We start from the raw sequence: 14876 nt of genomic DNA on the forward strand, positions 1-14876 counted from the left end.
CTTTATCTTCCTCCCCTAGTCTTGGAATAGTTTCAACAGGTCTCATTTTTCCATTTACATACATGTGTACACAGTATTTGCACCATATTCACCCTCCTTTCCCCCTTCCCCACATCATACCCTCCTGAAGGTAGCAACCACATAATTAATAAAACAAAGATCTTTATTACATGGACATATTGATCATTGATAATTTAACATACACAACGTTAATGCAAAACTAAAATTGAAATTGTCTATGAATTACATATTTTGGCACACAACTTACAAAGAAATGAAATAATGCAAGTCTTTTCGCAAGACTACCATATTCAGAATGAAATGCAAAATAGAAAATCAGGAATCTAGAAAAGGCATGCAAATATAAAACAATATAAATGTTCATGCTATATATAGTATATAATTGATATAGATAAATATATTGATAGATATTGGAGAAAATGAATAAAATTCTATCTTCTTAATCAAAACTTATCTGAAGAAGTATATTCTAATAGTAAAAGGATTTAGTGAAAATCTTACCAGAATAAAATCGTTAGAAAATGTATCATTTCCAAGTGCTGCTGTAACAAAGTATAAAAACTGGGTTGCTTCCAACATTTAATTTTAGTGTGTCTCATTACTGATTTCTCTTAGTCTGTCTTAACAGGGGCTCATTGAGCTTCTTGGATGTGTAAATTCCTGTTTTCCTCAAATTTGGGAAGTTTAACCAATATTTCTTCAAATATTCCTTTTATTTCCATTCTTCCTGGTCTCCCACAATGTGGATCACTTTATGGCAACCAGCAAACCCTGTAGCTTCTGTTGCAATTTTTTTTTCTTTTTTCCATCTCCCCTCTGACTATATCACTCAATTGTCCTACTCCCAAAATTGTTGATTCTTTCCTGGAGCTGCTAGCATAAGCCGTTGAGGTCCTCTGTGAATCTTTCTTGTTAGATAGTGTTCTCTTCAGATTCAGAATTTCTATTTGAGTCTTGTTCTTATGGTTTTTGTTACCTTAATGACATCTTCCATCACTCGTCTTGTTTCTTGAGCAACTTTGTACATAGTTTATTTGTGCTCTTTGAACATAAACAATTGATGTAAATACATGATCTAGTATATGTCCAATGTCTGCACATTCTCATAATCAGTTCATGTCAACTCTTTCTCCCATCCTCTCCACTCCTTAACCCCAGTAAATAGGCCAGACTTTCTTATCTCCTTGTTTTTATGGTTTGGTTCTTGAGTCAGACCTCCAGCCTTTTGTCCTTTACCTTTCAGACAGAGTTGCAATCTTTTGTCTGAGCTGCCCTGGACTGTGGTCCTTCTACCCATGGTTTCCCACATAGCTGGCATTACAGACATGAACTGCCATACTCAGCTTATTTGTTAAAATGGGGCATCACTAACTTTTTCAACTTGGCTGGCGTCTAACAGAGACCCTTCCTATTTTCCCCTGCTGAATAGATTGGATTACAGAAGTGAGTCTCTGAAACTGGCCCTTTCTTATTTCTTTGTAAGTCTTCTTGTTGCTTTTGAAAACTGGACAGTGTGAATTTTTGAATATTACTCTGGAATAAGATTCTTTCCCTTTACCAAGTTTGGTTATGGCTTGGTGAGGGCTGGAGTCATACATTTTAATGCTTTTACTAAACTATTTTTGCTAAGGCTGTATTCCTTGTCATATGTAATTACTGTAGTCTCTATTTTGCTATCTCAGTAGAAACCAGGGACATGACAAAAGTTCTTTAAAAGTTTGGAGCCAAAAAAAAAGTTATAGACCTCTAATGGTCTTTGCACTTGTCTCTGGGATGGGGCATTCCTTCAATGCTAAGTCAGACGTTCTAGACTCTACCTTCATCCCCTACTTGCATGGAACCCACAGACCTGCCAGAGGTGTATACCGCGGGTCCTCCGAGGTCTTTCCAAGAGAGATTCTGGTGTGGAGCATGAGCGTTATACTCCTGTTTCCACGGTACATGTCATGGCCATTCTGAGCTATTTTTACCCCAAGAAAATTAATGCTCAGCCTCCCCTTTCCCAGTATTCTGGTTATCACTTATGCTTACTCCATTTGTTGTCCTTTGCCCAGGGCAACTATAAGAACTACATATATTTAATAATTCAACAGCCTCTACTGCTGCCTAAAAAGATGGCAGCTTTGCTAGCTTAATTTCTTCAGTGGAGGTACAGAATGAGTTCTCTTCTCTGTTATTTTTCTCTCACCCAAAGTATAACTTCTCAATTATTTTTTAACAGTTCAGAGGCATGAACTCAGGGCCTACACCTTGAACCACTCGCTAGCCCTTTTTATGATTTTTTTTTCAAGATAGGGTTTCACAAACTATTTGCCCAGGCTGGCTTGGAACTGCAATCCTCCTGAGCTCTGCCTCCTGAGTAGCTAGGATTAAAGGCGTGAGCCACTGGTGACCTGCCAAATTTTTAAATTTTGCTGATGAACAATTTTATCATTTTTTTTCATGAATTTTTCATTTAACAGTGTCCCTAGAATGGACAAAAGTACTCTCCAAATGGATGTTTTCAAGAGATTCACTCTGTAATTTTTAAATATGATTCTTTCTTTCTTTGTTTTTTATTGCTGCTCTGAATGGAGGTACATTGTGGGATTTACAAGTGTTCTTACAATGTAGCAAATATACCATGCTTGAATTCAGCCACCATTCTCCTTTATGCCAACCTTCCCACCATTCCTGGAGTAGTTTCAGCAAGTATCATTTTTTACATTTGCATACATGTGTACACAGTATTCACCCTCCTTCACCTTCTCCCCTCCCACCTCCCCACTCCCACCCCCCCTCCCACTGGTACCAATATTCACCCCACCCCCACCCCACAGGACCTTTTCCACCTTCCTTTTCCTCAATTTTGTAGAAGAAAACCAAATAAACGACATTTTTGCTTTTGCTTGTTTAAGATAACAGGGGAAATTTCCTTGTAACATTTCCAGGTATATATGTATTATAATCTGAATTGCTTCATCTCCCCTGTTTTTCTTCATTCTACCTTATTCCCTTGCCCCTGTGATTTCAACCAGTTTAAAAATTCCATAGTCATTCTTGCATAGAGAGTACATCACTCTTAATTTAAAAAAAAAGGAAAAGGAAAAGAGGAAAACCAAAAAAATTTCAGTTGAATATTAGTGGGTATATCTATGGCAAAAGTCGGGATTCTGTGGCTGATCTTGGTGCAAGAGTGAGATAGCTTCTTCAGGTCCACTCAAGTTCTTAGGTTTCATGAGGCCTGATAATATGAAAGCACTGTTTACTACAATTATGATTTCTGCCACCACAAATGCTCCTGGTTATTCAAAGTGCCAGGTACTGTTTTTGCCTTGATTGTCATGGGAGAGCATGGGTCACATGGTTTGATATTCCAATGACTCTGTTAATCAGAACCCTGAATCCATTATGTTAATGACCTATCTCAAATTAAACTGTAAAATTTGGAGGTCACACTTTTCACCTACCTTCTCTAAATCCTCAAGTGTCATGTAGTCATTTTAAGAAGTCTGTAATGTTTTGCAAAGTCATTCAACTAGAGTGTATGGTCTTCCCCAAAGAACTGCAGGTCTATTCAGAAACCTTTTTCTTCATCATTATTAGTGCTATGGAATCTCTTGTGATTCATTTTAGTCCACAATGATGCTTTAGCCTCATAATTCATGTTCCTCATTTAAAATTACTAGAAAGCCAAAGTGACCCTCTCTTCACTTAAAATAGTAATCAGAAAGACAACTTGAAACAGTTTGCATCAGGCAATCATTCTTTATCAGTCTTTGTGCAAAGTCTAACATTACAGTCCAAATTCAATTCCTCTAACACCTAATGGCTCCCAAGAAAACCTGATTACAGTGTTGCCAAAACTAATTGAGTTACACATGCAAAAGTTTTTCTGTCTTCAGGGATGTATCTATTATGTTCCTCTCCAAAACAAACTTCTTTAATGTTATATTGAAAAACATACAAATTGTGTCTGTTTCTTTTGGAGAGATTTTGGAAAACACATGTGACAATAATGACAAAAAAATGACAAAACATATGCCCTTTAAATTTCAAGAAAAAAATGGCAGATGTATGTTAATAGTATTTCTTATCCTTGTCAATTGTATTTTAGATTGAGAAATAGATAGTTTATGATAAAGTAGAATCTGAATAAAATGGATGAATTTTAATAATTGATGCCTATAGTCCCAGCTACTAGGAAAACAGAGATCAGGAGGATCACAATTAGAGGTCAGCCTGAGCAAAAAGCTAGAAGACCTCATTTCAACCAACAAGCCAGGTATGATTACTTGCATGTGGTCCCAGCTACTTGGGAGGTGTAAGTAAGAAGATCACATTCTGAGGCTAGTCCCAGGCAAAAACAGCAGATCCCATTTTTAAAATAGCTGAAGTAAAATAGGGTTGGGGTAGTGGCTCAAGAAGTAGAGTGCCTTGACATGTGCAGTGCCATAAGTTCAAACCCCAATACCAAAAAATATTTTTTAATAAAAGGTTGTACAAAACTGGTTTAGCCTATTAAAAGGTACAAAAATTAATTTATCTCCCTATACCTAAAATGCTGTATTTCTCTTATAATCATAAGGCTAAGTTTAAGCTATGACTGCACCAATATAAAAGTGTGCATTTTCTTGTAAATCCACATTGTTACCTATCCTTCTAGATCACAGAACTCTTAACAAACTTCAAAAATTACCATGAAGGCATTTTTTTCAGTTCTTTTTTTTTTAATTCGCATGTGTGTACATTGTTTGGGTCACTTCTCCCCACTGACGCCCTCCCCCACTTTGTCCCCCCTCCCTGCCTCAATCCAGGCAGAAACTATTCTGCCCTTATCTCTAATTTTGTTGAAGAGCAGACATAAGCATTATAAGGAAGAAAGAGCGGTTTTCCTAGTTGAGTTAAGGATAGCTATACAGAGAGATTCCTAGAATTGCTTTCATGTACAATGTGTTAACAACCCAAGTTGATTCATCTCTAACAGATCTTTACACTGATTCCTGATCCCCTTCTCATGTTAAGGTTTCTGTATTAGTTCCTCTGGAGTAGGGACATCAAATGCTTTCATGCTTTGGGTTTTCTACCTATTCTCATATCTCCTGTATGTGCTAAAGTCCGCATATGAGGAAGAACATACGATTTTTGGTCTTCTGAGCCTGGCTAACCTAGTTCAGAATGATGTTCTCCAGTTCCATCCATTTACCTGCAAATGATGTGATTTCATTATTCTTCATGGCTGAGTAAAATTCCATTGTGTATAAATATCACATTTCCTTGATCCATTCATCAGTAGTAGGGCATCTTGGTTGTTTCCTTAACTTGGCTATTCTGAATAGTGCTGCAATAAACATGGGTGTAACCTGTAACCTGTAAACATGGAATGTAACCTGTGTTGCATTCCTGTGGGTCTATCCCCAAGAGTGGGATTGCTGGATCATATGGGAGATCTATGTTTAGATTTTTAAGAAGCCTCCAAATTTTTTTCCAGAGTGGTTGCACCAGCTTACATTCCCACCAGAAGTGTATGAGGGTTCCTTTTTCCCCACATCCTTGCTAACTCATGTTGTTGCTGGTGTTTTTGATGACAGCTATTCTAACAGGGCTGAGATGGAATCTTAGTGTGGTTTTGATTTGCATTTCCATTATGGCTAGAGATGGTGAGCATTTTTTCATGGTTTTTTTTTTTTTTTGATCATTTGAATTTCTTTTGAGAAAGTACTGTTTAGTTCAGTTGCCCATTTCTTAAATGGTTCATTGATTTTAAGAGAGTTTAGTTTCTTAGGTTCCCCGTATATTCTGGTTATCAGTCCTTTGTCTGATGTATAGCTGGCAAATATTTTCTCCCACTCTCTGGGTGGTCTCTTCAGTTTAGAGAACATTTCTTTTGTTGTGCAGAAGCTTTTTAATTTTATGAAGTTCCATTTGTCCATCCTTTGTCTTAGTTACTGAGCTGGTGGGGTTCTATTGAGGAAGTCCTTGCCTACACCTATTAGTTCCAGAGTGTTTCCTGCTATTTCCTGTACTAACTTCAGAGTTTTGGGTCTGATATTAAGGTTCTTGATCAATTTTGAGTTGATACCAGTACAGGGTCATAGACATGGATCTAGTTTCAGTTTCTTGCAGACAGATAACTACTTTTCCCAGCAACATTTATTGAAGAGGCTGTCTTTTCTCCATCGTATATTTTTGGCACCTTTGTTAAAAATGTGGTGGGCATAGTTGGGTGGATTCACATCTGGTCCTCTACTGAGAGACTTTCCTTCTAATCCCAGTTTTCTTAGAATTTTTGTGATGAAGTGCTGTTGGATCTTGTCAAAGGCTTTTTCTGCATCTATTGAGATGATCAAGTGGTTTTTGTCTTTGCTTCTATTAATGTGCTGTATTACATTTATAGATTTGCGTATGTTGAACCACCTCTGCATCCCTGGGATGAACCCAACTTGGTTGTAGTGAATGATTTTTCTAATGTGTTGTTGGATTCGGTTTGCCATTATTTTACTGAGGATTTTTGCATTGATATTCATTAAGGAAATTGTCCTGTAGTTCTCCTTTTTGGAGGTGTCTTTGTCTAGTTTTGGGATGAGAGTAATATTGGCTTGATAAAATGAGCTAGGCAGTGTTCCTTCCCTTTGTATTTAGTGGAACAATATAAGGAGGGTTGGTATTACTTCTTCTTTAAACAGCTGATAGAATTCAGCAGTGAATCCATCAGGACCTGGACTTTTCTTTTTGGGGAAATTCTTAATTGCTGCTTCAATTTTGTTTTTTGTTATGGACCTATTCGGGTTATTAATATCCTCTTGGTTCAGTTTTGGATGGTCATAAGTATCTAGAAATCTGTCCATTTCTGCAAGATTTTCAAATCTTGTACTCTCAAAGTAGTCTCTGATGGTTTCCTGGATTTCTGTGGTGTTGTTGTTATCTCCCCTTTTGCATTTATGATTTTACTATTTGGGTTTTTTCTCTCTGCATTTTCGTCAAGTTTGCCAGGGGTCTGTCAATCTTATTTATTTTTTCAAAGAACCAGCTTTTTGTTTCATTGATTCTTTGTATGGTTTTTTTGTTGTTATTCTATTTCATTGATTTCAGTCCTTATTTTAATTATTTATTTCCTTCTGCTTGTTTTGGGATTTGCTTGTTCTTCTTTTTCTAGGCGTTTGAGCTATAGAATTAGATAATTGATTTGAAATCTTTTTGACCTTTTAATATAAGCACTCGTGGCTGTAAACTTTCCTATTAGGACTGCCTTTGGTGTGTCCCATAAGTTCTGGTGGGTCATGTTTTCATTTTCATTAACTTCCAGAAACTTTTTAATTTCCTCTTTTATTTCATCAATGACCTGTTCATCACTGAGCAATGTGTTGGTCAGCTTCCAACTGTTTGCATGTTTTTTATTGCTGTTTTTGTTGTTGATTTTTAGTTTTAATACATTGTCATCAGATAGAATGCATGAGATTATTTCTATTTTCTTATATTTGCTGAGGCTTGCTTTGTGCCCTAAGATATGATCAATATTGGAGAAGGTTCCATGGGCTGCTGAGAAGAATATATTGTGCAGAAGTTGGGTGAAATATTCTGTAGACATCAGCCAGGTCCCTTTGTTCTATGGTGTGATTCAGATCTAGGATTTCTTTAATGATTTTTTGTTTGGATGACCTATCTATTGGTGATAAGGGATATTAAGGTCTCCCATTTCCACTGTGTTGGAGTTTATATATGTGTTTAGGTCCTTCAGAGTATGTTTGATGAAATTGGGTAAATTTGGTTGAGTGCAATTGAAAATTGTTATTTCCTATTGGATTATTTCCACTTTTATTAGTATGGAGTGTCCTTCTTTATCTCATTTGATCAATGTATGTTTGATGTCTACTTTGTCAGAGATAAGTATTGCTAACCCTGCCTGGTTACTGGCTTGGTAAATCTTCCAGCCTTTTACTCTCAGTCAGTGCTTATTTCTTGTGATAAGATGGGTCTCCTGTAGGCAGCAGATTGTTGGATCTTCCTTTTTGATCCAGTTTGCCAATCATTGTCTTTTGATGGAGGAATTAAGTCCACTAATGTTCAGTGTTAGCATTGATAGATATGTGGTGATTCCTGTCATTTAGTTGTCTTTGTTGTTTAAAGGTTTGATTGTGTGCAGCTAAATCAATGTCACTCTCTTCTTTCTGCCTTTTCTTCTCCTGTTGTTTGGAACTGCCTGCCCTTTCATGGTTTTGTTTGCTTTCACTTTCTGTGTGCAGAATTCCTTGAAGAATCTTTTGTAGTCATGGCTTGATGGTTACATATTGCTTTAGTTTCTGCTTATCATGGAAGACTTTTATTGCTCCATTTATTTTGAATGATAGTTTTGCTGGGTAGAGTATCCTAAGGTTGAAATTATTTTCATTCAGTGCCCAGAATACCTCCCTCCTTACTCTTCTTCCTTTAACGGTTTCTATTGAGAAATCTGCTGTGATTTTGATGGGTTTACCTTTATATGTCATTTGTTTTTTCTCTCTTGCAGCCTTTAATATTCTTTCTCTATTCTCTGTGCTTGTTGTTTTAATGATAATATGTTGTGGGGTAGTTCTATTTTGGTCAAATTGTTTTGTATCCTGGAGGCTTCCTGTACCTGAATGGGCAATTTTCTGTTATTATTTTGTTGAACATATTATGCATTCCTTTTGCTTGCACCTCTTCTCTTTCTTCAATGCCCATGATTCTCAGGTTTGGTCTTTTGGTGGAGTCAGTGAGTTCTTGCTTATTCCTTTCACAGGTCTTCAGTTTTCTGACTAATAGCTCTTCAGTTTTTCCTTTAATTTCCATTTCATCTTCAAGTTCTGAGATTTTGTCTTCTGTTTGTTCTAGTCTGCTGGAGTGGCCTTCCATTTTGTTTTGTACTTCTGTTTCTCTCTCTTTTCTGATGGTTTCCATATCATGGAAAAAAAAAAAAAACAAGATTGAGAGACCCCTGGAAAACCTGACTAAAATGAGGAGAGAAAAAACCCAAAACAATAAAATCAGAAATACAAAAAGGGAGATAACAACAAACACCATGGAAATACAGGGAATCATCAGAGATTACTTTGAGAAACTATATTCTAATAAATTTGAAAATCTTGAAGAAATGGACAAATTTCTAGATACTTATAACCATACAAAATTGAAATGAGAGGATATTAAACACCTGAATAGATCTATAACACAAAATGAAATTGAAGTACCAGTAAAGAGTCTCCCAAGAAAGAAAAGTACAGGACCTGATGGATTCTCGGCTGAATTCTATCAGACCCTTAAAGAAGAACTAATACCAACCCTTCTTAAACTTTTCCACCAATTAGAAAAGGAAGGGACACTGCCTAACTCATTCTATGAAGCCAGTATTACACTCATCCGAAAACCAGACAAAGACACCTCCAAACAGGAGAACTACAGGACAATTTCCTTAATGACCATCAATACAAAAATCTTCAATAAAATAATGGCAAACCAAATCCAAAAACACATCAGAAAGATCATTCACCATGATCAAGTGGACTTCATCCCAGGGATGCAGGGGTGGTTCAACATATGCAAATTTATAAATGTAATACAGCACATTAATAGAAGCAAAGACAAAAACCATTTGATCATTTCAATAGATGCAGAAAAAGCCTTTGACAAGATCCAACACCACTTCATGATAAAAAGCTCTAAGAAAACTAGGAATAGAAGGAAAGTACCTCAACATTATAAAAGCTATATATGACAAACCTACAGCCAGCATCATTCTTAATAGAGAAAAGTTTTATTTTTAGGGGAAATTTTATTTCCCCTAAAATCAGGAACAAGACAGGGAGCCCACTATCCCCACTCCTATTCAACACAGTTCTAGCCAGAGCAATCAGGCAAGAAGAAGAAATAAAAGGAATACAAATAAGTAAAGAAACTGTCAAAATATCCTTATTTGCAGATGACATAATCCTATATCTTAAAGACCAAAAAAAACACTACCAAAAAACTCTTAGACATCATAAACAAGCAAGGTGGCAGGATACAAAAACAACTTACAGAAATCCTTAGCTTTTCTATACATCAACAAGGAAAAAACAGAGAAAGAATATATGGAAACAATTTCATTTACAATAGTCTCAAAAAAATCAAATACCTAGGAGTAACTTAACAAAGGATTGGAATGACCTCTACAAGGAGAGCTACAAACCCTGAAGAAAGATTGAAGAAGACTACAGAAGGTGGAAAGGTCTCCCATGCTCATGGATAGGTAGAATCAACATAGTAAAAATAGCTACACTACCAAAAGCAATCTCAATGTTTAATGCAATTTCCATCAAAACCCCAATGACATCATCACAGAGATTGAAAAATCTAACCTAAAGTAAAATTGGAAGCACAAAAGACCATGAATAGCCAAGGCAATACTGACCAAAAAGAACAATGCTGGAGGTGTCACAATACTCGACTTCAAACTATATTACAAAGTAATAGCAATAAAAGTAGCATTGTACCAGCACAAAAACAGACATGAAGACCAGTGGAACAGAATAAAGGACTCAGATATGAATCCACACAATTATAACCACCTTATTTTTGACAAAGTCACCAAAAACATACAATGGAGTAAAGACAGCCTCTTCAACAAATGCTGCTGGGAAAAGTGGTGATCTGCCTGCAGAAAAGTGAAACTAGATCCATGCCTGCACCCTGTACTAGTATCAACTCAAAAGTGATCAAGTACCTTAATATAAGACCAAGAACTCTGAAGCCAGTACTGAAAAGAACACGGAATACTCTGAAAGCAGTAGGTGTAGGCAAGGACTTCCTCAATAGAACCCCAGGAGCCCAGAAACTAAGAGTAAGGATGGACAAATGGGACTACATAAAATTTAAAAGCTTCTGCACAACAAATAAATGGTCTCTAAACTGAAGAGACCACCCACAGAGTGGGAGAAAATATTTGCCATCTATAAATCAGATGAAGGACTGATAACCATAATATACAGAAAGCTCAAAAAACTAAATTCACCCAAAATCAATGAACCAATAAAGAAATGGGCAACTAAACTAAGCAGAACATTCTCAAAAGAAGACTTTCAAATGGCCAAAAAACACATGAAAAAATGCTCACCATCTTTGGCCATAAAGGAAGTGCAAATTAAAACCACACTAAGATTCCACTTCACCCCTATTAAAGTAACTATCATCATAAATACCAACAACAACAAATGTTGTCAAGGGTGTGGTGAAGAAGGAACACTCATACACTGCTGGTAGGAATGCAAGCTAGTGCAACCCCTCTGGAAAACAACATGGAGGCTTCTTCAAACTAAACATCGACCTGCCATATAATCCAGCAATCCCACTCCTGGGGATATACCCAAAGGAATGTGACTCAGGTTATTCCAGAGGCACATGCACACCCATGTTTATTGCAGTGCTATTCACAATAGTCAAGTTATAGAAACAGCCAAGATGCCCCACTACAGACAATTGGATTAAGAAAATGTGTATTTATACAGCCATGAAAAAGAAGGAAATTTTATCATTCTCAAGTAAATGGATGGAACTGGAGAACATCATCTTAAGCGAAGTTAGCCAGGCATAGAAAACCAAAAATTGTATGTTCTCCCTCATATGAGGACTTTAGATCTAAGACAAATGCAATAATATTTTTAGACTTGGGTCACACACTAAGAGGAGAACTCATACAGGAGGAATAGGGAAAGGTAGAAAACCAAAACTTTTGGTTTGATGTTCCCACTGCAGAAGAGCTAATACAGTAACTTTAAAACAACATAGGTCAATATGGGAAGGTGACTGAGAAGTAGTGAAGAGGTCTGGTAGAAATGAATCAACTCAGATTGTAATACACATGTGCATGGAAGCAATGCTATGAATCTCTCTGTATACCTATCCTTATCTCAAACTAACAAAATCGCTGTCTTTTTTATTATTGCTTATGTCTTCTCTTCAATAAAATTGGAGAAGAAGGCAGAACAGGTTCTGCCTGGAGGTGAGAGTGGTGTGGAGAGAGGGATGGTATAGAGGGGACAAATGGCACAAACAATGTATGCACATATGAATAAATAAATAAAGAAAAAAAGAATTTAAAAAAAAGAGCAATACTGGTGGATCTAAAAATCCTATAGTAAATGCACATTCTTTTTTACTCACAGATTGTCAGGAGTCAGAGCTTAAGCATGCCAAATAAGACATCAATTAGAAAATTTACCATTCTGGGACATACAGAAACCCAGAGATACAAGTTGTGCTATTCTTCTTTATGTTGATGATGTGTCATAACCATCATTATGTTAACAGTGTCAAATGTTCAGTGCAAGTACTGTTACACATGAATGTAAATGAAAAATGAAACCTGTTTAAACTATTGCAGGAATTGGGGTACAGGGAATAAAGGAGAGTGATGGAGAGGCTCACATAAACTATTTACATATTGTATATATTGTAACATATTTTGTAAATGCCACAATGCACCCCCAGCACAACAATAAAAAAGAAAGAAAACTCCTATTTACTTCTTGCTTAGGAAATTTTCTTTCTTAGAAATTTCACTTACAACAGTCTGCATTCCCAGATTTCTGATCAGCATTGCTACAGGAGAGACAACTATTTCCTATAAAGCTTGCGTGGCACAAGTATTTTTTTTTATCTTTCTGGTACCAATGGAATTTTTTCTATTGGCTGTTATGTAATAGACTAATACAAGGGGTTCATTTGATTAAAATGCAATCCATTCATAGTGAAATACCATGGTGAACCTCTTTTGAACAATGAATATACACTATTATAATGAAGGCAGGAAGGTAAAACAGCTACTGCTAGGATTTGGGTACTAGTAAGAGGGACAAGGGTGAATGGACAAGGTGAAAAAGCCTGAATATTATACTTTAAATAGTTACATGAAAATAGAACAATCAAATCTGTTGAACTTGTTATAAAAAGTTGAACAAAGGGGATGAGGGAGAATGATGGGGACTGTGAATCTAACCAAGATACATTGTAAGCATATATGGAAATGTCACAATGAAACCCCCTATACTATATGAACTAGTAAAAATGTTTTTATGAAAGATACCTAATATTTGGAATCATTTTGGAGATATTATAAATATAATAATAGTAACAGAATAGTTTTTAAACTTAAAAAAGAATTATATATCAAATGATCAACAAAAACTTTACATAAAGGTTAAGCTAATGCCATTCACATAAATAACAACAAAATAATAATACCAAAATCCTCCACGTATTAATTCATGCAGAGGATTTTACTACAAATACATTTAATCAGGAGTACTACAAAACATACAAATAGAAGTAAAATCCAAAGTACTCAAACTAAAGAGACAAAATTTTTTCTGATATTTTCTATAAGCATTTTCCAGATAAGTTTTTTAAAAATCACTGAAAACTATAGGATATTCATGAAAGAAGTTGAAATGGCAAATCAAAGGAAAGAGATCTGTGCATATGAGTTGGAAAAACTAATATTGTCAAAATATCTCTAGTACCTTAGTGAAACACAAATTCAATGCATCCCTAACAAAATTCCAATAGCATTTTTTTAAAGGAATAAAAAAGTCCTAAAATTGGCTTGGCACCACTAAAGACCTCAAGTACTTAAAGCCACTCATGAGAAAAAACAAAGCTGGAGACATCACAGTTCATGATCTGAAACAATTTATAGAACTACGTTGATGAAAACAGTTTGGAGTTGAAATTAAAAAGACACAAATGACACCATAATAGAATAGACAGCCTGGACACAGATCACACATATGTGGTCTAATCATCTTTGATAAAGTCATCACCTTTTGTTCACAGCCTTACAACAGAGAGGTCATGGTATTGGGGAAAGGGTATGTTCACGTGAAAAAGTGAATTTTTGTCCTCATTTTACACCACATTTAAAAACTTAACTTGAGATGGATTAAGGACTTAAACTTAAGACCTGAAACTCTAAAACTCCTAGAAGAAAGTAAAGTTAAAAAAGGTCTTTGATTTTGGCCTTGTCACTGATGGTTTTTACACCAAAAGGACAGGTTATAAAAACAAAAATAAAACTAGGACTACAAAGAACTGAAAGGTTTCTACACAGAAAAGAAATTAATAATCAGAATAAAAAGGCAATGCATAGAATGTAATAAAATACTTACAAATCATGAAAGTGATAAGGGTTTAATACCTAAAATATATAAAGAATTCCTGCAAGTCAATAGAAAAATAAAAATATTTATTAAATGGACAAAGGCCCAAAATAGACATATTACTAAATAAGACAAACAAATGGCCAAAAAGCATATGGAATGCTTCTCAACATCATTAGCTATACAGATATGCAATTAACAGTACAGTGAAAGAGTGCTTCACACTTGTTAGAATGGCTATCATGAAAAAGTAGACAGGTGACAAGTGTTGGTGAGTGAAGAGAAAAGGGAACTCAGTGCCTCTGATTTCTAAAAGAGAGTAGGTTGATTGAGGATTCCATGAATATAGTAAGTCACTTCTCTCTTTGTTGCTCCCAAGATTCTCAATTTGGTTTTGACTTTCAGCACTTTGGATATAATGTGTCTTGATGTGATTCCCTTTGAGTTTAGACTGCTGTTTAGCTTCATGGATTTATAGTGCATCAAAGGAGAAAATTTTTCAGCCTCTGTTTTTTCAAATATAATTTCTGCTCATTCTTTCTTAGTTCTACATAGTATGAGATTCACACAATGCTTATGTGAGCTGCCTGGAAATAGTAAAAAATATAAAAGTGAAATTTGAGTTTAAGACAAATACTAATGGCTTAGCTGAATTGATTTCCTATGTAAGCGTCAGTTGTGAAAGTGTATTTCCGTAGCCTACCGTGATTTCAACATTGCTTTGTACAT

Source organism: Castor canadensis, chromosome 8 (genome assembly GCF_047511655.1).
Source record: "Castor canadensis chromosome 8, mCasCan1.hap1v2, whole genome shotgun sequence".
Lineage (NCBI taxonomy): Eukaryota > Metazoa > Chordata > Mammalia > Rodentia > Castoridae > Castor > Castor canadensis.